Source organism: Tachypleus tridentatus, chromosome 9, assembly GCF_004210375.1.
Source record: "Tachypleus tridentatus isolate NWPU-2018 chromosome 9, ASM421037v1, whole genome shotgun sequence".
NCBI classification, from domain to species: Eukaryota; Metazoa; Arthropoda; class Merostomata; order Xiphosura; family Limulidae; genus Tachypleus; species Tachypleus tridentatus.
This window is the reverse complement of record NC_134833.1, coordinates 65,608,375-65,632,180: the sequence shown is the minus strand read 5'-3', so window position 1 is coordinate 65,632,180 and position 23,806 is coordinate 65,608,375. Positions and strand designations below refer to the sequence as shown.

The 23,806-nt window shown below is 33.0% G+C and overlaps 1 protein-coding gene and 1 long non-coding RNA gene across 7 annotated transcripts in view; both read right to left on the bottom strand.

Moving 5' to 3' along the window:
• LOC143225335 (uncharacterized) overlaps nt 1–23,806 on the bottom strand; it is a 331,508-nt gene that overhangs the window by 80,955 nt on the left and 226,747 nt on the right. The window lies entirely within an intron of this gene.
• On the bottom strand, nt 13,285–21,129 carry LOC143225336 (uncharacterized). Its single transcript, XR_013013797.1, has 2 exons — nt 20,790–21,129; nt 13,285–13,929 (listed from the first exon to the last, which is right to left on the bottom strand). It is a non-coding gene; the product is annotated as an uncharacterized LOC143225336 (long non-coding RNA).

The following is a 23,806-nucleotide window of genomic DNA, read 5'->3' as shown; positions in this document are numbered from 1 at the left end:
TACCAGTATTCACATCACTTAAGTCAGCACAGTACTAGTAATACAAAAGGCTTTTGTACTTGAATATACAGTGAACTACCCTTTCTAAAATGATTGTATTTTAAGATATTTTTCATTTAACCTGAGAGAGTTAAATTTCACCAGATGTTAAACGTGTTTCTTTAACATACTCCTGCTAGTAGATTTCAAATCTGTTAGTGGAGATATGTCTAATGTCATTATATCAAATCAATACATCAAGGAAACTGGTGTAATTATACCTTAGAACGTTGAGGAAACTAGATATATGTATAAATCAGTTACTACGTCTTCAAAAAAAAAAAGAAATAAAAGCAGAAGTTGTTCACCTTCTTTGTTCACAAAGTTTTAGTTTCGACAGAAATGCATTGTCTTAAGATACGAAAACTCTATATTGTTAACTTCTGTAATAAAAAAATTATACCTTAATTGCAAAGAAATATTTCGGTGCTTGACTTTGGTTTTCCAGTCCGAGTGTTCGTGGTCAATGATTCAGTTCAAGTGACGCGAAACATGTAAAATCTATGAGACAAGTTAGATATTTTCACTGGCTTAGTTTTACTTCAGCTACTCGAACAATATCATGATAGTTCGAAGTCTAAATATATTTCATTAATGCGACATAAGCATGTGTTGTAGTGTTAGCTTGGCTCATTAATTAAGATCAGATTTTTTCTACTAAAAAGTTGGGGTTGTATAGAGGGATGTATTTAAATGGTATTAATACTGTGATGACGAGTACAATCAATCACGTGCAGGCTGTACGGTGGGTAACTAAGTGGGCAAAAAGCGATTTATCATGAGTGACAGTACAAACCGACAGGGTACACAACCCTCGAAGAAAGATGTGAAAACACCAAAAACCGTTTTCGTCACTAAACGTCTTCTATAACAGTTATTATTACGCATTCTACTAAATATGAATCTTAATTCTTCACACTGAAATTATTTTCACGTGGTTTAACATAAAACACTGTAACTAATCAGGTGTGGCTAACTGTTAAGTGTCACATGACTCTAGCCAATGCGAAATACAGCATGTAAATTAAATGGTTTAGAAAAGTTATTCATTCCAAACACAAATATTTTACAAGTATTACAAATTAAGTTACTGTTTGTGTATAAATCTTATGTCAGTATTAAAGAAAGGGATAATTCATATAGAGAAACTAAAAACTCTATTTATAGTTTATACTTAAAATAAAAACAAACCATGAATTAAAAAAAATGTTTGTTTATAATAAAGCACAAAGCTATACAATGACCCATTTGTGCTCTCCACACAATGGGTATCAAAACCCGGTTTCTAGCGTTGTAAGTTTCCTAAGCTACTGGGGAATGAGTTAGGTTTATGTTACATAAAAGTTAATAAAGGAAATATTGTTTAATAATGATTTATACTTATGTTCCACACACAACTAATCTTGTGTTTTATGATATTATATAATGTAATTTTGGAAATATTATTTCCTGATTTCTATTAATTATATTGTATACATTTTAGAAGATTGTTAAAAAAAATGCCATTTATGGAGATCGATTGCCTACTGATTCTAGTGCAGTAAGAATATTTGTAATGATAATATTATCCGTAATTCTTCCCTATATAAATAAAAGCCACCTATCTATGTATTTAAATATCTTGTATAATAATGTTGTACGTTTTATCACCAGAATCGAACCTCGGATTTAAGCGTCGTAAGTTCTTAAACTTACAGCTGAGCCACCATACACGAAGCTGTATGTTCGTTAATTTTATCGAAAAGTCACACACACACACTGGAGCAACTGTGCTCTGCTATCCACGGAAATCGTACCTCAGACTTTACTGTTAAAAAGTCTCTGATTACGACTAAGTCATCGGGAAGCTATATGAGAATGGCTGCGATTTAAAGCGGCATCTAGCGTAGTATTATGTGAAACACATAGTGTTTAAGTATTGGTATTAGAAAAACAATAACATTTATTACTGACGCTAGGCTCAATGTGAATACGGATCACCACAAACACACACGTGATTCATCGGTAAGTCTAATGACTCACATCATTAAAAACTGGCTTTCGATACTCGTGGCGGGTACCGTGCAGATAGCCCATTGTGTAGCTCTGTGCTTAACAACAAACAAACATAAAAGCTGTTTTCTTGTAACTTCCAAGTCAAATGTTTTATTGAACACTTTCATAACTGTAGTTCAATTTCTTAAATTAACAATTAGTTCGTTATGTACAACTGGAACTTCTGAAATTGTCATTTGGATGTCTCTCAAATTAGTCAAGATTGTCTCTCTTCGTTAAAATGTATTCGTAGAGAAACCGGTGTAAAAAATCAAACATGATCGAGAAAACCATGTGCGTCTTCGCTTTGAACCCCAGAAGATCAAGAGCCATCAAGAAGCGAACGTCAAGACCGAGAGGTGAGGAATCTTCAAGTTTATTAATGATAAAAGGTGTCTCTAAGGTGTTTTCTCACAGCGGAGAAGGAGCCGACGGGTGTTACCTTAATTAATTACATCTCACTAATGCTGTGTCTGCGGTGCGTGTTATTTTTTATTATCCCTTGCCATTTATCGGTGAGAAATTTCTTCACGTAGCCAAAGTATGAGTTCACCATTTTGGTCATGACATAAAAGATAAATGGAGCTCTTGAAAATCATGTCCTCAGATAAAAAAAAAATAAGATAGCAGGTACCAACACTCATTGAATAATAAATACATGCCACATCATTCAACCACAACAGTAAAGCCCATGTGCTCACATGGTAGACGTTATGTGTGTGTATGTTTATATACAGTAATAGAATTAAAAGTAACTTTTGAAAATAGCATGCATATAGAAAAAGAAAAGCTATTGAAATTCAACAGCCGTAGTTATTGTTGTTTCTTTTCTTTTTCTGTAATTTTATTTCTGGATTTCTGTTCTGAACATTAACATGAATCACCAGAACAGCACCCTCGTTTATTTTCTTAGAACATCAGTGCACAGACCAGGTAAATAACCAAAACATATACAGCAACTTCCGTACCATTTTTCAACGTCTAACGTCTACATTACTGGCATTTTACTTGATTTCTATATTCTCACACCCAGAGAGGAACGCGAGCCGAGAAAAACACGTACCGTACCGTCTTCTGAACCAATAGCATGCTTGGGCTCGTAGCCCTGATTATCGTAGCAAGAACTTTTACTGTCGCTAAATTGATTTTTGAACATATTTTTCACCGAGATCGGCGGCTTTTTCACAGTTGGCTAACTTCTTGCCAACTACCTGATGACGTCTACTTATGAAAGCAACTTTAACTCGTATCGTGATCAGTCATGGACAAAAGATCAAAGATTAATGGCACGACGAAGTAATTATGACGGGTCTATTTCAAAATTATAAGGAGTTTTTGACTAGTGATACCCTGTTACATAATTACTAAAAAAACAACAAGCAGTTTCACATCAGGTACAGGCTGATCTTTCTGATGTAGAAGACTGTGGCTTAGCCACAATTTTAGTAAAATAAGTGATTTACCTCTAACTAAGAAACTGTTGATCTGGGGGTGAGCTGATAACATTATCTACGCTATCAATGGATGTAAGCTGATAACATTATCTACACTATGAACGGATGTAAGCTGATAACATTATCTACGCTATCAATGGATGTAAGCTGATAACATTATCTACGCTATCAATGGATGTAAGCTGATAACATTATCTACATTATCAACAGATGTAAGCTGATAACATTATCTACACTATGAACGGATGTAAGCTGGTAACATTATCTACACTATGAACGGATGTAAGCTGATAACATTATCTACACTATCAACAGATGTAAGCTGATAACATTATCTACACTATGAACGGATGTAAGCTGGTAACATTATCTACGCTATCAATGGATGTAAGCTGATAACATTATCTACACTATGAACGGATGTAAGCTGATAACATTATCTCACTATCTCCTTAGGAAATAACTGTATTCGATAAACCTAAATGTGTAATATTATGCTAATAAATACATGTAAATATAAACGTTTTACAGATGTATCGTTTCATACACATCAGAAAACCTATCTACGAATAACCTTAACATCACCAAGATGTTATCTTTTAAAACATTGTTCAACAAAAGTAAAACATACTCATAAGTTAAACAAATACGTTATCAGTATGTTATAAACTTGGAAAACATTTAACGTTATAGCGAATAAATTAAAAACATAAAACTTGAAAGATATGAAACATTAAATAAATTATACTAAGACAATGAGAAAACACTATAATAGGTCGTTAGGTTATCGTGACGTAATACATCCGCCACTTTCTCTTATAAGTTTCACGCATTACCAAGGTTCCGTTGGCAGGACGAATAATGTCTTAATTCATGACGTAACTGACGGATATTTAATTTAATTATCGAAAAACATGTGTAATTATTGTTTGTACATGTGACGGTACTGTCTGTAAATTGAGTTGTTTATACACTAAGATAACCCACAATGTTAAGAGTCTTCCTCACGTTCGTATATTCATGTGCTACCCGAATATGATCGTCAAAAAAACAGTTTCTATACTGAAGTATTTGAATGAAAAATGAACCTTAAATTCTGTTAAGTTTCCAGCTTTTACAATTGTAAATGCTTGAGTGGGGACAGGCTTCATGTATAAAGCGTTTGAGAAACTAAATATCGTGGTGTTCTAGTACCTATATACTCCAGCCACGGTGTGGTATAATTACTTTGGCGCTCTAGTATCAATAAACTATTCCTGGTGAGGTACGATTACCATAGTGTTCTAGTATCTATATGCTCTAGTTCTAGTGTGTTAAGATTACCGTAGTGTTTTAGTATCTATATACTCTATCATTAAAGTGTTATTACTGCTGTGGTGATCTAATATCTAAACACTCTAGTAACAGTGGGGTAGAATTAACGCGGTGTTTTAGTATCTACATACTCTAGTTCCAATGTGCAGCTATTACTGTGGTGTTCTAATATCTATACACACTAGTAATAGCAGGGTATGATTAACGCGATGTTTTAGTATCTATATACTCTAGTTCTAGTGTGTTATTATTATTGTGGTGTTCTAGTATCTATATTCTCTAGTTCCAGTGTGGTACGATTACCGTGATGTTCTAATACCTATATACTCTAGCAATAGTGTGTTATGATTACCGTGGTGTTTAGTATTTATATACTCTACTCCTGGTGTCATATGATTACTGTTATGTTCTAGTATCAAAATAACTCTAGTCGTATCTGGTACGATTGCCGCGGGGCTCTAATATCTATATTTATTCTCTAGCACAAGTGTGATATGATTACCGAGGTTCTCTAGTATCTATATACTCTAATCCTAGTGTGGTATGATTACCGTGGTGTTTTAGTATCTATATACTCTAGTCCTAGTGCGTGATGAGTATTGTGGTCTTCTACTATCTATATAATCTAGCACTAGGGTGTTGTGATTACTGTGGTGTTCTAGTAACAATACACTCTACTCAAAATGTGCTGTGATTTCCGTGGTGTTCTAGTACCTATATACTCTAGCCTTAGTGTGCTATGATTACTGTGTTTTTCCAGTACGCATATAACTCTAGTCCTATTGTTACTGTGGTGTTCTAGTATCTAAATAGTTTAGTCCCAGTGTGGTATGATTACTCCAGTGTGGTATGATTTCGTGTATCTATATACTCTAGTTCTAGTGTGGTACGATTACTGTGGTATTCTAGTATCTACAAACTCTAGCCCTAGTGTGGTATGGTTACTGTTGTGTTCTCGTATCAAAATAACTCTAGTCCTAGTGTGGTACGATTTCCGTGGTGTTCTAATATCACTATACTCTGGCACTAGTGTGTTATTGTTACTGTTGTGTTCTAGTACCTAAATAGTTTAGTCCTAGTGTGGTATGATTACTTGCTGTTCTAGTATCTATACACTCTAGTCCCATTGTGGTATAATGACTGTGGTGTTTTAGTATCCATGTACTTTACTCCTAGTGTGGTATGATTAGAGTGGTGGTCTAGTCCTAGTGTGGTACGATTACAATGGTGTTCTAGTATCTGTATACTGTAGTCCCAATGTGGTATGAATTCAGAGATGTCAACTATTTCAAATGACTGAACGATTACAGACAGAGTCCGTACAAATATCGTACAACCACTGGATACAGTTTTGAGTCATCCATGTTTGTGGATCCATCTGTGGCTAAACTGTAAACAGTGTTAGTAAGTATGCTTACTAAATCATTTTCTCATCTTCACAACCCAACATTTGTACAATGGCTGTAGTTTTGGTTCTATCACAGCCATATTTTTTCGCTATATCAGTCTGGGACCATTTTTCTGAATAGATGTCCTGCATGATCGGCTACAGCTAGAGGTAAATTATGACCGATGAAGAATTGCGTGAACATCACTTCTGAATTTATGGTTTCATATTCTGAATTCTTACTTATAACTCTCGTTATCTGCATCGTTTTAGTCTTCACCTCAGCCTTTTGTTGGTGAGATGCCGATTTTGTATGTCTGGAACAATCGTTTACCCCGCCATGCGCCACAGAAAAATCGATGTGACAAACTGTACAAAACGCATGACTCTCACTGACTTTTGATGCAATGACCGGATATTTTGCACTATACTCTTTCCTAAATTTTTTATTCACAGTTTTAGTCCTTTTATATTTGCCAGAAACAAGACAATCTGGTGAACGAGACCTCTTTTTCTCCAACTTGTGAACAATCGCATTGATGTTTCTGTGCCGCTTAGAAAACGAGAAATACCCAACTATGCGAGCACTGATTGACTGACAAGCACTGATGACGTAACTATGGATTCCCCCACGTACCCAGTATGGAGAAGCACCGCACTCAAACTATTGGTAGATGTCGGAGATACAAATATTTTTTACTATTTCAAGCACAAACATGATTATTGCAAGTAGCCATTTGAACTATGTCTTTTATTTATTATCAAAATTTATTTGTATCTCACTAGAAATTTTCTTTTCACCCCTTTCAAGCCCTGGGGGAACAATTTATCACTTTATTGTACAGGCCTATATAATATATAATAATTTGGGAGTTGCAACAAGTCGTAATATTTCTCTGTATGAGCGTATAGTCGTAATGTATACACCAAAATCGTAATTGTTACGCTCAAATCGTAATGGTTGGCATCTCTGTGAATCCTGTGGTGTTCTAGTATCTTTATACTCTAGTCGTAGAGTGGTGTGATTACTGAGGTGTTCTAATATGTATATAATCGAGCACTAGTTTGTTATAATTACTGTAATTTTCTAGTATCTATATTCTTAAGTTCTAGTGTGATACGATTGCTGTGGTCTTCTACTATGTGTATAATTCTAGTTCTAGTGTGGTAGATTGCCATGGTGTTCTAGTACCTATATACTGTAGCACCAGTGTGTTATTATTACTGTGGTGTTTTAATATCTATATACTCTAGTCTTAGTGTGGTATAAGAACTGGAGTGTTCTATTATCTATTTACTCTAGCCATCGTGCGGTAGGATTATTCTGGTGTTCTAGTATCTATATACTTTAGTTCTAGTGTAGTACGACTACTGTTGTTTTCTAGTGTCTGTATACTCTAGTCCTAGTGTGGTATAATTACTGTGGTGTTCTAGTATGTATATAATTCTAGTCCTAGAGTGATACGAGTGCCGTGGTGTTCTAGTACCTATATACTCTAGCACTAGTGTTATGATTACCGTGGTTTTCTAGTATCTACATATTCTAACCCTAGTGTGGTATGATTACTGTAGTATTCTGATATGTATATAACTCTAGTCCCAGTCTGATAGGAGTGCCGTGGTGTTACAGTACCTATATACTTAGCCCTAGTGTTTTATTATTACTGTGGTGTTCTATTACGTGTATACTCTAGCCCTAGTGTGGTATGATTGCTGTGGTGTTCTAATAACTATATGCTCTTACAATAGTGTGTTATGATTACCGTTGTGTTCTTGTTTCTATATACTCTAACACTAGTGTGTTACGTTTACCATGGTGTATACTCTTATCGTAGTGTGGTATTATGACTGTGGTGTTCTGTTTTCTATATACTCTAGTGTTAGTGTGGTATGATTGCTGTGGTGTTCTAGTGTCTATATACTCTAATCCTAGTGTGGTACGATTATCGCAGTGTTTTAGTATCTATATACTCTAGTTCTAGTGTGTTATTATTACTGTGATGTTCTAGTATCTATATACTCTAGTCTTAGTGTGGTATGATTACTGTGGTGTTTTAGTATCTATATACTCTAGCCCTAGTGTGGTACGATTACCCTGGTGTTGTATTATGCATATACTCTAACACTGGTGTGTTATGATTACCGTGGAGTTCTAGTATCAATATTATCTAGTTCTAGTGTGGCTTGATTACCTTGGTATTCTAGTATCTATATACTCTGGTGCTAGTATGGTGCGATTACTGTAGTTTTCTAGTATGTGTATACTGTAACATCAGCGTGTTTGGTACGAAAATCCCTAATTTGTTCTTCGAGTGACTCATTGGAAGGTCTGCTGGCTTGGTACGTTAAAATTTGTGTTTCAGTACCAGTTGTTGGCAAAACAGAGATAGGCCATTGTGCAGCTTATCGACAGTCAAGTCTAACCTATCTGTGTACAACGTATGACTACCTACACCTTTGTAATCACAGCCATTTACGTGTCAGGTAGGGAATATTTAGCTATTTCATCACCACGGGTAACCTCTGGCTGTACCAGAAGTTGAATAATCAATTGTCTACCGATATCCTGTAAACACCTGGTGATTTAAATACACTGTTTCTTTTTAAATATAATGCTGGAGTTATGGTTTAGACAGCCCAAGGGATAAATTTAATTATTTTTATAGCGATAACTCATTGCAGGTTTGTTTAGGCAGCTATATTATGAATAATGTGTTGTGAAATTCCATAGTGATGAATTGATTATTGTTATATAATTGTGTCATTGTACTGGAGGATTTTGAGTTTTTCTCATTGTTTTACTTGAGTATTATTGTATCATAATACCTAATACCATGTGGAACGTTCTTCACCTCTGTCGTAGTATAAATACGCGTCAAACATTTAATTCCGTAGATAGATCTAGACTGACTAATTGTGAGTTTATCTATACAGAGCATAGAGTGGCAATTTTTAAAGTGAAAGTATCACAGACTGTATTTTAACAACACAGTAAGAAGAATAGTTCATGTTGTAAAACTGTGTTGTAAAGTAACTGAAGCAGGCTGTGTGGACTTTGCTGAAAAAGAGAGAATTATTTATAGCTTTTGAATCAACTGTGATGACTAACAGCCTAACAAATATTTGTTTATACATTTGAATTGTTTTAATATATTATGTTAAAAAGTGGACTGTATGCTCTTTGTTTATTGTTGAAATCTATCGACAAGAAGTTACGGTACCTTCTGTAAAGAATACAGCCCGTACATATAGAAAATCTAATACACCTCATCCTTTCTAGAGGTTCTACGCATGCAGTTGCATTATCTCGTCGGAAACTAATCCACATGTAACATTTCCTACACATTTACGTGACGCTACGGTAAAGGAGTGGTGAGGTTTCATTGCTGACTTTGGTCTTGTATCATATGGTCTTCAAAACCCATAAGCACATGGACTACAAACCTATACAGCCTAAACTATACGGTACCATGTAGTTCTCACAACCAATGGGAACCCCACACTGCAGGAACAAAATGTGATGGAAACTGTGGTCTTCATGTGTGATGATATCTCTTCGCATATAGAAAGACAAATGAAACACATCTAGTGGGAGTTGCCTCTTTACATATTGGTAACCAGGTGTAGCACATCATGCAAGATAGTGCCTCTTCACATATTGATAACCAGGTGAAACACATCATGTTTACCAGATGAAACACATTTTGCGAGAGTACTTCCAGGAAACACTTTCCTTGCCAAAAGCCACTTCTTTCATCGGGTCTAAAGCCAGCTGAATTATGTCACATCTGTACCATGAGATACTTTCATAGTTACGGTTATCAAGAATGCAACTGGCTGTGATGTGGCCAGCATACAGATGAGATGCGAGTTGTTGTTGTAGTTTTCGTTGTCACACATTCTGGAATACAAAAGAGCAAATATTGAACTGTTGTTGTGAATGATCAGACAATGATGTCTCAAGTGGCAAGATGTGACTGTATCTTTTGCATATCCTTGTTACTTACCTGTGATAGGACATTTTCCTACGCTATGTTTTTAAGCTATAGCGCGATAAATTATGAAAGTTTTAAAAATAATTATCCTATATTTTAGTGGTGAAAACTGAATTGCTGAGAATCATGATTATAAATACTTTAAATGTGAAGATATTTCACAACCATTATAACCTGGTCACTGCATAGACACCTCCATTCTTAACTTCTCTATTCTCCAGTTAGAGGTAGGATAAACACAGCATCTGCGAGATAAGTCCCAGATGTCTAAATGATGACTAACAAACTCTTTAGACTGATCTAGATAAAGGTATTAACCAGGATATCCTCCCAACCTGCTATTACTGACCCTTGGTAAAGTTATTAACCAGAATATTCTTCCATCCTGTTACTTCTGACACTTTATAAAGGATATTAATCAGGATATCCTCCCAGCTTGCTACTACTGAGTCTAGATAAAGGTATTAACCAAGATATTCTTCCAACCTCCTACTACTAACTCTTGATAAAGTTATTAACCAGGATATCCTCCCAACTTGCTATTACTGATTCTTGATAAAACGATTAACCAGGATATCCTCCCAACCTGCAAATACTGACTCATGATAAAGGTATTAACCATGTTATTCATGCAACCTGCTACTACTACTACCACGGGGTCTTTTACCTTGTGGATACTTCAGTCATTCGCACATGCCGTTATTCCTTACATCATTGGTCTTCTCGTCTACATCATCCTACATCAAGGTAATAACCTCAATCTTCGTGTGCGACTTCTGCGAGATAGTTCAGATCCTAGGAGTTACAGAAGATATTTAATGGGTTCACTAAATATCCTCTCGATAAACATAAAATCGATGTTTCCCTCGGAGCTATAACAGCTGTTCCCACGTATACTTTACCATATACATAATGCAGGACATCTGCACATGTTGTTGGATTTTCCTTTAGCTACATCTACAAAGTATACCATTCATCCAATATCCAACCCGAACAGTGTGACTACATCATTGGTACTGGACATGTTTTGGTTTTGTCTCACATTTTATCCAAAAGTGCAGGGGATACGGTTTCAAGAAATGCCACCACTTGGCCAGACTCTATCTGCTGTAAAGACCACGGTCAGTAAATACGAACTTTGGCCTGCTCCCCATCTCTTGTAGTCAGTCTGTCCAACTGAGCAAAAATGATCTCGTATCTTAGACTCCAACATTCTCAGAGCCACATAGAATCTTACCAGATGGTACGGTCTTTTGGCCGATGGTATGGACCTCACTGGGTTCACCGTGACATAAGTCTTCAGGTTGATGTCATAAATCTCTCACCTATGTCAGGTTTGCAAAAATTTACAATAACTCAGCAAGCAATCTTGAGAGCATCTGCTGTGACTTAGAAGAACACTAAGTGTCAAGTAATGGATAACTATGAACTCATCTCTGCTTTTTTTAATACGAGTATTAGATGTGTATAAACTTGTGACTGTAAGTTGCTTAGTTGCCATGGCTAATCAAACCTTAAATACGAAAATAAATTACAAAAAAGAACAGAAAAATGAATATTTTATAAATTATACGCGCTTTCTAAAAACTTAGCATTTTGCCAAATCATTGAAAACGGAAAGTACCAAAAGAAAGGAAATTAATATATCGATATTTATCTCTTATTTGTCTTGTTTATTTGAACTATGCAAATAACGGTATTAAATAATATTCCGTTCAGTGTATAGGTAAATACAGGCCAGAATCCCGTGATTATTTTCAAGCTTTACTGACAATAACAGCAACTCTTTACAAAAACACTATCCAACATAACAACAGTTCAAATAAACATTAGATTAGGAAACATCTGGCTTGGTAATGTTTTGTTTAATAGCTAAATGGCAGGAGGAACGTCACGAGAACGTTTAAAAACCCTTAAAATCTGTAGCATTGTTGGTGTTATTAAACAGATAAAAACTATAGCATTGTTGGTGTTATGAACCAGTTAAAAACCGTAGCGTTGTTGGTGTCATCAAATAGTTAAAATCTGTAGCATTGTTGGTGTTATTAAACAGATAAAAACTATAGCATTGTTGGTGTTATGAACCAGTTAAAAACTGTAGCGTTGTTGTTGTTATTAAATAGTTAAAAACTCTAGCATTGTTGCTGTTATTAAATAGTTAAAAACTGTTGCATTTTGATGTCATCAAACTGTATAAAAACTGTATTTTGTTGGTGTCATCAAAAAGTTAAAAACTGTGGCATTGTTGTTGTTATTAAATAGTTAAAAACTGTAGCATTGTTGGTGTCATCAAAGAGATAAAAGCTGTAGCATTGTTGGTGTCATCAAAGAAATAAAAACTGTAGCATTGTTGGTGTCATCAAAGAAATAAAAGCTGTAGCATTGTTGGTGTCATCAAAGAAATAAAAACTGTATTTTGTTGGTGTCATCAAAAAGTTAAAAACTGTGGCATTGTTGTTGTTATTAAACAGTTAAAAACTGTAGCATTGTTGGTGTCATCAAATAGTTAAAAACTGTTGCATTTTTGTTGTCTTCAAACAGATTAAAATACTTAAAAATGGTATTATTAATGACGTCATAGGACTGAAACCGTAACAAAATAAACTTCACTACAGCATTTAAAAAAGAACATATAAGAACGTCACATTTCTGGCATCAGTAAAAAGAGAAGAAAGAGACACTTACTAATCTTGGAAGTATCTTATGCAAGAACACTTGTCATGATTTTAAAATATCTTAAGTTACTGACATAAAGTATTGTGTTGGTGTCTCTAAGCATACTGAAGATCGCCGGAAACTTGGAGAATAAGGCGCTGCTAAGAATATAAAGGCTCCACTGCCAGTTTGGCAGAGGAAGGGGGCTTCGAATAAACATCGAAATGTTAGAGCAGAAGTTTTATTAGTAATTTAAAACTTGTCATTATTGTTCTTAAAAACAAAGATAAAAAAATCCACTGGGAATTATGCTTGACTATTGGAACAATTACTAGTTGTAGGCAACTATTTTAACACTTGAAAAACAACAACATTGTCTTCTGAAATAATAAGAAAACGGAAGGAAGACAAATATAAACATTCTTTAATTTGATACCACATAATATAAACGTTTCCAAGAAAGGAAAAAAACAACAAAACGTTACAAATGAAAACAAATACACACAATGTATTTCATTACAAAGAGTCGTAGTGTCATACAGAACAAACGAAGTCAACGATAACAAACGAGAAAACGTATAGAAAAGAACGGCAAATTATCAGACTGGGGTAAGAAGAAGAGATGCAAACAGACGACCCTCAGGTTGTGATCGCTGGGCTTCGAACATCATGATTCACAGTCTACACAAAGGCCACAAAGCCATCCTACTTGTATACACAACCACATCACGGACCGCAGCTATTCATCACTCAATTCCCTTCTGCCCTAATGTAGACGTCAAACGTATAATATGGGTTATAATAGGCACTGTGACCAAGCTAATAATCGACAGCTTCGCGTCACTATCGAACAAGCACGGAGCGGGACGATCCCAGTAGCAGCGGCCTAAGACAGCCCTGTGACAAATCCATTTCCCGGTGGTATATGTTGAGGAAACGAACCGATATGGAGGCTCTATTGTGTCCGCATAACGGCAACATCACGAGGGCACGTGGGAATTATGGCCCCCTAGAGGCGCGGAGTTCGGTAGGGAGTCAGCCAGTTTCAGACCTGAGATAGTTAAGAGTACAGAAGCTAAAGTACATTACGTCGAGATTACACAGGGTAACTCTGTTAAACTGCCATTACAGGGTTCTGTATGTGGAAATAACAACAGTTCTTTTCGATGCTTTATTGTTTTTTTACCTTACCTCCAGGTGTGATAACAAACTCATACGCGGTTAGATTTTGCTTCTATCCAGGTTTTAGCCCTTCCTTAGTGATAAGCAGTTACCATAAAAAAAGACCATGTTTCCTGTAGTTCCTGGGCAACATTTATAATAGCAACAAAAAACATAATTTTGTCTTCGGCGCAAAGAAAATACGAATCGTGTTTAATCTGCAAAACAGTCGGGTAACCATAACAACAGGAAAGATAGTGTAATACACTTTTTTTATGTGAGAAATGAATAATAAACACGAAATTACATCTTACAAGTTTCTATTCCAACATGGATTACGACCCCATAGTAAAAATAATATACAGCACTTGAAAATACATAATGTAATATACACAACTCTAAAACACCAAATATAATATACAACACGACGTTAAATCACAACATGTAATATATACAACCTTAAAATACATGTAATATAAACTAACCTAAAATACAATATGGAACATACTCTACCTTAAAGCACAACATGTAATATACACTACCTTAAAAGACAACACGTAACACACACCACCTTAAAATACAACGTGTAATATACTCTACCTTAAAACACAACAAATAATATACTCCACCTTAAAACAGAACAAATAATATACTCTACCTTAAAATACAAGATGTAATATACATTACCCTAATACACACGTTCTTAAAACACAACATCTAATATATAGAACGTGTAATATATACTACCTTAAAACACAACACGTAATATACACTACCTTAAAAAACAACATGTAATATACTCTACCTTAAAACACAGCATGTAATATACACTACCTAAAAACACAACGTGTAATACACGCTACCTTAAAATACGACATGTAATATATATTATTTTAAAATACAACATGTAATATATACTACTTAAAAAAACAAAAAATAATATACTCCACCTTAAAACACAACATCTAAATACTCTACCTTAAAATCCATGTAATACATACTATTTTCAAACACATGTGATATACACTACCTTAAGACACAACATCTAACATATACTACTTAAAACACAACAGCTAACATATACAACATACAATATACACTACATTAAAACACAACATGAAACACACACTAATGGAAAACACAACATGTATCACACTCTACCTTAAAACACAATATGAAATATCTTCTACCTTAAAACACAACACGTAATATACTCGACCTTAAAAGATAACATGTAATACACATTACCTGAAACACAACATGTAATACGTTCTACATTAAAAATCAACATGTAACACACTCTACCTTAAAACACAACATGAAATATACACCACCTTAAAACACAGCATATAATATATACTATTTTAAAACACATGTGAAATATACTACCTTAAAACATAACATGTAACAGTCTACCTTAAAACACAAGAGGTAACATACTCTACCTTCAAAACACAACATCCAATATACTCTACTCTAATACACAAAATGTAATATACACTACCTTAAAACACAACATCTAATACATTCTACCTTAAAACACAACATGTAATACACTCTACCTTAAAACAGAACAGATAATATATTATTTCTCAAAACTAACATGTAATGTACTCTACCTTAAAACACAACATGTAACACACTCGACCTTAAAACAAAACATGCAATATACTTTACCTTAAAACACAACATGAAATATACACTACCTTAAAACACAGCATATAATATATACCATTTTAAAACACAACATGTGAAATATACAATGTTAAAACATAACATGTAATACAGTCTATCTTAAACCACAACATGTAACATACTCTATCTTAAAATACAAGATGTTATATACATTACCCTAATACACAAGACGTAATACACAAAACCTCAAAACACAACATCTAATATATACTACCTAAAAACATAACATGTAATATACACTATCTCAAAATATAACATGTAATACACATTACCTGAAAACACAACATGTTATACGCTCTACCTCAAAACACAACACGTAATATACTCTACCTTAAAATTAAGCAGATAATATACTGTACCTTAAAACACAACATGTAATATACTGTACCTTAAAACACTGCAGGTGATATACTCTACCTTAAAACAGAACAGATAATATACTCTACCTTAAAATACCACACGTAATATACACTACCTTAAAACACAACAGATAATATACTGTACCTTAAAACACAACATGTAATATACTCTACCTTAAAACACAGCACGTAATATACTCTACCTTAGAAGAGAAAAGATAATACACTCTACCTTAAAATACAGGATGTAATATACACTACCTTAAAGCACAACATGCAATATACACTACCTGAAAACACAACATGTAATCACACCACCTTAAAACACAACATCTAATAGATACTACCTTAAAACACAACATGTAATATACACTACTTTAAAACACAACATGTAATATACACTACCTTAAAAGATAACATGTAATACACATTACCCGGAAACACAAATTATATTACATTCTACCTCAAAACACAACATGTAATATACTCTACCTAAAACACAACATATAATATACACTACCTTAAAATAGAACAGATAATATACATTACCCCAATACACAAGACGTAATACACACAACCTCAAAACACAACTTGTAATAAACACTACTATTAAAAAACTATATGTAATACGCTCTACCTCAAAACACAACACGTAATACACTCTATCTTCAAACAGAACAGATAACATATTATTCCTCAAAACTAACATGTCATGCACTCTACCTTAAAACACAACATAAAATATACACTACCTTAAAACACAAGATGAAATATACACTACCTTAAAACACAGCATATAATATATACTATTTTAAAACACAACATGTGATATATATACTACCTTAAAACATAACATGTAATACAGTCCACCTCAATAGGTATTATACTGTACCTTAAAACACAACATATAATATACACTACCTTAAAACATAACAGGTAATATACTCTACCTAAAACAGAACATGTAATATACACTACCTTAAAACACAACATGTAACATACTCTACCCTAACACACAAGACGTAATATACACTTCCTTAAAACACAACATGTAATACACAAAATCTTAAAGCACAACATGTAATATAGACTACCTTAAAACACAACACGTAATATACTCTACCTAAAAACAGAACAGGTAATATACTCTACCTTAAAACACAACAGGTAATATACTCTACCTTACAACTAAAATGTAATGTGCTCTACCTTAAAACATAATATGTAACACACTCTACCTTAAAACATAACAGGTAATATACTCTACATTAAAACACAATAACATAATATACTCTTCCTTAAAACACAACATGTAATACACTCTACCTTAAAACACAGCACGTAATATACACTACCTTAAAACACAACATGTAATATACACTACCTCAAAAAACAACATGCAATATACTCTACTCTAATACACAAGACGCAATATACATTACCTTAAAACACATGTAATATACTCTACCTTAAAACACAACAGGTAATATACTCTATCTAAAACACAACATGTAATATACTCTACCCTAATACACAAGACGTAATATACACTACCTTAAAAGACAACATGTAATACACAAAACCTTAAAACACAACATCTAATATCTAGTACCTTAAAACACAACACGTAATATACACTACCTTAAAATACAACATGTAATACACTCTACCTTAAAATACCACATGTAATATATACTACGTAAAAACACAAAAAATAATATACTCTACTTTAAAACACAAAAATAATATACTCTACCTTAAAACACAAAAATAATATACTCTACCTTAAAACACAACATGTGATATACTCTACCTTAAAATCCATGTAATACATACTATTTTAAAACGCATGTGATATACACTACTTTAAAACACAACAGCTAACATATACAACATGTAACATACTCTACAATAAAACACAACATGAAATACACACTAACGGAAAACACAACATGCAACACACTCTACCTTAAAACATAATATGTAATATACTCTACCTTAAAACACAACACATAATACACTCTACCTTAAAACAGAACAGATAATATACTCTACCTTAAAATAAAAGATGTAATATACATTACCCTAATACACAAGACGTAATACACACAATCTCAAAATACAACATCTAATATATACTACCTTAAAACACAACATGTAATATACTCTACCTTAAAAGATAGCATGTAATACGCTCTACCTCAAAACACAACACGTAATATACTCTACTTTAAAACAGAACAGATAACATATTATTCCTCAAAACTAACATGTAATGTACTCTAACTTAAAACACAACATGAAATATACACTACCTTAAAACACAGCATATAATATATACTATTTAAAAACACAACATGTGATATATATACTACCTTAAAACACAACATATAATAAACTCTACCTTAAAATACAGCAGGTAATATACTCTACCTTAAAACTAACATGTAATGTACTCTACCTTAATACAGAACATGTAGCGCACTCTACCTTAAAACACAGCACGTAATATTCTCTTCCTTAAAACAGAACAGATAATATTCTTTACCTTAAAATACAGGATGTAATATACACTACCTTAAAACACAATATGCAATATACTCTACTGTAATACACAACATGTAATATACACTACCTTAAAACACAACATGTAATATACACTACCTGAAAACACAGCATGTAATACACTCTACCTCAAAACACAATATGTAATATACTCTTCCTTAAAACAAAACAGGTAATATACTCTACCTTAAAACACAGCACGTAATATACACTACCTTAAAACACAACATGCAATATACTCTACTGTAATACATAGGACGCAATATACATTACCTTAAATCACATGTAATATACTCTACCTTAAAACACAACAGGTAATATACTCTATCTAAAACACAACATATAATATACATTACTTTAAAACACAACATGTAATATACTCTACCCTAATACACAAGACGTATTATACACTACCCAAAAACACAACATGTAATACACACAACCTAAAAACACAACATCTAATATCTAGTACCTTAAAACACAACATGTAATATACACTACCTTAAAAGACAACATGTAATACACTCTACCTTAAAATACGACATGTAATATATACTACTTAAAAACACAAAAAATAATATACTCTACCTTAAAACACAACATGTGATATACTCTACCTTAAAATCCATGTAATACATACTATTTTAAAACATATGTGATATACACTACCTTAAAACACAACAGCTAACATATACAACATGTAACATACTCTACAATAAAACACAACATGAAATACACACTAACGGAAAACACAACATGCAACACACTCTACCTTAAAACACAACACGTAATATATTCTACCTTAATACACAACAGGTAATAAAGTCTACCTTAAAACCAAACATGTAATATACTCTACCTTAAAACACAACACATAATACACTCTAACTTAAAACAGAACAGATAATATACTCTACCTTAAAATAAAAGATGTAAAATACATTACCCTAATACACAAGACGTAATACACACAATCTCAAAGCACAACATCTAATATATACTACCTTAAAACACAACATATAATAAACTCTACCTTAAAATACAGCAGGTAATATACTCTACCTTAAAACTAACATGTAATGTACTCTACCTTAATACAGAACATGTAGCGCACTCTACCTTAAAACACAGCACGTAATATTCTTTTCCTTAAAACAGAACAGATAATATACTTTACCTTAAAATACAGGATGTAATATACACTACCTTAAAACACAATATGCAATATACTCTACTGTAATACATAACATGTAATATACACTACCTTAAAACACAACATGTAATACACTCTACCTTAAAACAAAACAGGTAATATACTCTACCTAAAACACAACATATAATATACATTACCTTAAAACACAACGTGTAACATTATCTACCCTAATACACAAGACGTAATATACACTACCTTAATACACAACATGTAATACACACAAGCTTAAAACAAAACATGCAATCACACCACCTTAAAACAGAACAGATAATATACTCTACCTTAAAATATAAGATGTAATATACACTAACTTAAAACACAACATATAATACACACCACCTTGAAACACAACGTCTAATACATACTACCTTAAAACACAACAGGTAGTATACTCTACCTTAAAACAGAACAGGTAATATCGTCTACGTTAAAACACAACATGTAATATACACTACCTTGATACAGAACATGTAATACACGCTACCATAAAACACAACAGGTAATATTCTCTACCTCAAAACTCAACACGTAATATACTCTACCTTAATGCAGAGCATGTAATATACTCTACCTTAAAGCACAACAGGTAATATACTCTACCTTAAAATACAATATGTGAAATACACTACCTTAAAACATAACATGCAATACACTCTACTCTAATACACAAGATATAATATACTCTACCTAAAACACAACATTTAATATTCACTAACTTAAAATACAACATGTAATACACACTACCTTAAAACATAACATGTAAGACACTCTACCTTAAAACACAAAATGTAATATACTCTACCTTAAAACACAACAGGCAGTATACTCTACCTTAAAACACAACAGGTAGTATACTCTACCTTAAAGCAGAACAAGTAATATCGTCTACATTAAAACACAACATGTAATATACACTACCTTGATACAGAACATGTAATTTATATCTCTATTATAATATTCTGGGTAGAAGTTATAATTTCCGAGCTGGCGAACTGGGTTGGAAATATTCTACATTTTAGATTGTAGATGTGTCATAAAAATTATTTTCAATCCCTTCGGAAAGCGAGCCAGGAACCCTCGGATACTCAGGCCTGTATGGTGACCACTAGACTAACTATTTAACTTAGTAGGAAGTTTTGGTTTAATATCGAACAATCAGGGCGCTCAGAAACTGTTGTTTTCTTCAGCCCCTCACGCGTGTTTACTGACCACTACATCACGTATTGTCTTTTAAATCAGGTCGTACCTGATTCATTTTGATAATCTAACGAGAGAAAAAAAAACTGATATTTATTTAATACGCAGTTAAAGAAGGATTTTAATTTATAAATAAACAGATTAGTAAACCCAATTCATAATAGCGTGATGTTAGTTGAAATATTAATAAGATAAATTACTCTTTAAACTGTTATACTATCAATACTTTTCTACATTCTCTCAGGTGTAGTTTCGTTAATGTATCGACTTGTAGATATGACAGTAGACAAATAACGAGTCTAAAGTTATCTACCACGTACAGGTTCCAGGTATAAATATTAAATAGCTCATTAATAAAATGCAAAGTAGCATATAGTAAAAAGTTCTAAAGACCGGTATCGATGTCTGTGTTGCTTGTTTTTAATTGTTTGTGTGAATGATGATATGAATTCAGTATTGTAAGAACAAATATACATATTATGAAACACTTTTAACAAAGATCTGCTCTCAGAATAAATGGGAAACATTGTCTTGTTGAACTCGCGTTGAATTTCGTAAATGATATCCATGTATTGTAACGGATTTACTATTGTATATTTATTTTAATATTCGTGTTTGTTTCAGTTTAATATAAATTTAGAAATGTGTGTAACTTATATTGTTAAATGTGTACTGCCAAAGTCCCACCTGTTCTCTAAATTCGTAGAAGATTCACGAGTGTAAGAATCAACAATGTTTTACAAATATTGTTGACAAGTGAACTTCCAGAACCTCACCTTAAAAGTTTATAAACTGACGCATGAATAGATATTTTAATATTTTTTGTCGCTGCAGTCTGGACTATAAACCTTAGAAACTATAACTATGATAAACGCTTATTAATGGGAAAACTACTAATATTTGAACAGGAACATTTACAGATTTCGAGCACTACAAATCGCTTAACGTCAGTGAATTATTTGCTCTGCCCACATCGAGTATCGAAACCCGGTTTATAGCAGTGTGAGTCTGCAGACATGCCGCTGTGGCAATGGGGAAATTATGAAAGTGAATTGAATTCGACGTTAGTATTTCTACGAAGACATCATATATCTTCAGCGAAATAGTTCAAGTGTGAAGAAGATAGCGAGCTAGCTTCCCATCAAGTGAAATGTACTTGTATATCAATATAGAATTAATTCACTCATCGTAAACCGGCGATAAAATATTCAGTTCCAGATCAGATAACAGACTCAGTATAGGTTGTTTCAAAAACATTTTTATATAAATCGTTACTTGCAATAAATGTTATTATAAATTATATTGTTGTTTGTGTATTAAAATATATTTGTAATAAGAAAGAAAAGTGCATGTATCAATCTTGTCGGTAAATATCATAAATTTGATAGATATCAAGATTGAATTAACTTCTAAATCCAAATTACAATTTAACTCAGTTCTGGCTATTTGAAATCGTAATACGTCACATAATAAACTGTTGACTCGTCTGAGGTGAATTACATAACACAAAAAACTGGGAGCTCGTGTCCGATATCTGAATCAGAGACAAAATTCATTCTAAATTAAAATAGAAATCATAATTCAGCTCATATTTATCAGTAGCAACAGAAATGATCATGTCTGATCAAGGTTTTCTCGAATCACCATCCATCGAATAACTAGAAAAATATAACAAAAGTGAATTGCTTGAAATTGACCTATCGGTAAATTCAACACGTTTTTGCAACTCTAAATATAACATACAATTCTTTGAACACGCATTCAAATGTCATTATTATTTTAATATCAAAGAAATGAGTGCTTCCCTTTCTTTTTCTAAATCCTTCATCAGAGGCGACCTTTAGTGACATACAAATCTTACAGAGTTCGTATTCGTTTATCTTTGTAATAAGCCGCTGTTTAAAAAAACGTAAAATGTAGGATCAATCATATATGAACATTTATCTTCACTCATAACTTGTACTTCCGAGTTTTCGGTTCTTACACGAGCCTTATCGGGCAACACTGTAGTAGCTCGGGTAAGATGGTCGAAAACTCGCAAATAAAAGTATTTAGCGTAGAAAAAAGTTCGTGTATAATTATACATATTAATTTATTACATTATGAGTCTTAAACAGCAAGGAATGCTTCGTTACAACTTATAAATCTTAATAACAATTCTTTATTCTTAAAATCTATAAATAGTTTAAAATTTAATTTCTACCGACGTCCTTAATACAGAAAATTCATCATTTTACAGATTTGCCTGTTTTTTTTTTTCTTTTCTAAAGAAAATCTGTGGATCACATGTTAGATATAAATTTACATTTGCTATGGAAAGCTCTAAATTTGAAAAAAACACACACCAAATAAACTATACTTGATGTTCTACACACGGATAGATACAATACAACTCAGTGTTTTAAAATAGTTCAAACGAGTTAGGCCTAACACCGTATTTTTTATTTATCAATCTTCTTACGATTGTTCGAAGACTTTTAAGGTTTCTATTGTTGCTTTAACATAAACATCACTTAACATTTATTTGTTTCTGTTTGTTTGTTTGTTTCTTAAAATATCAATGTGCTAGTTTTTTGGCTCTTTCTGAATAGCCCATGTTTATGGAACATCTGTATAATATTTATGTTCATATGACCAAGATAATGTGTGCGTGACGTCACCTGAATATTCTGGGCTGTATTAAATCGGTTCTAGTATGCATCGCTAAATAACTTATTTGTATAAAACATTCATGATCG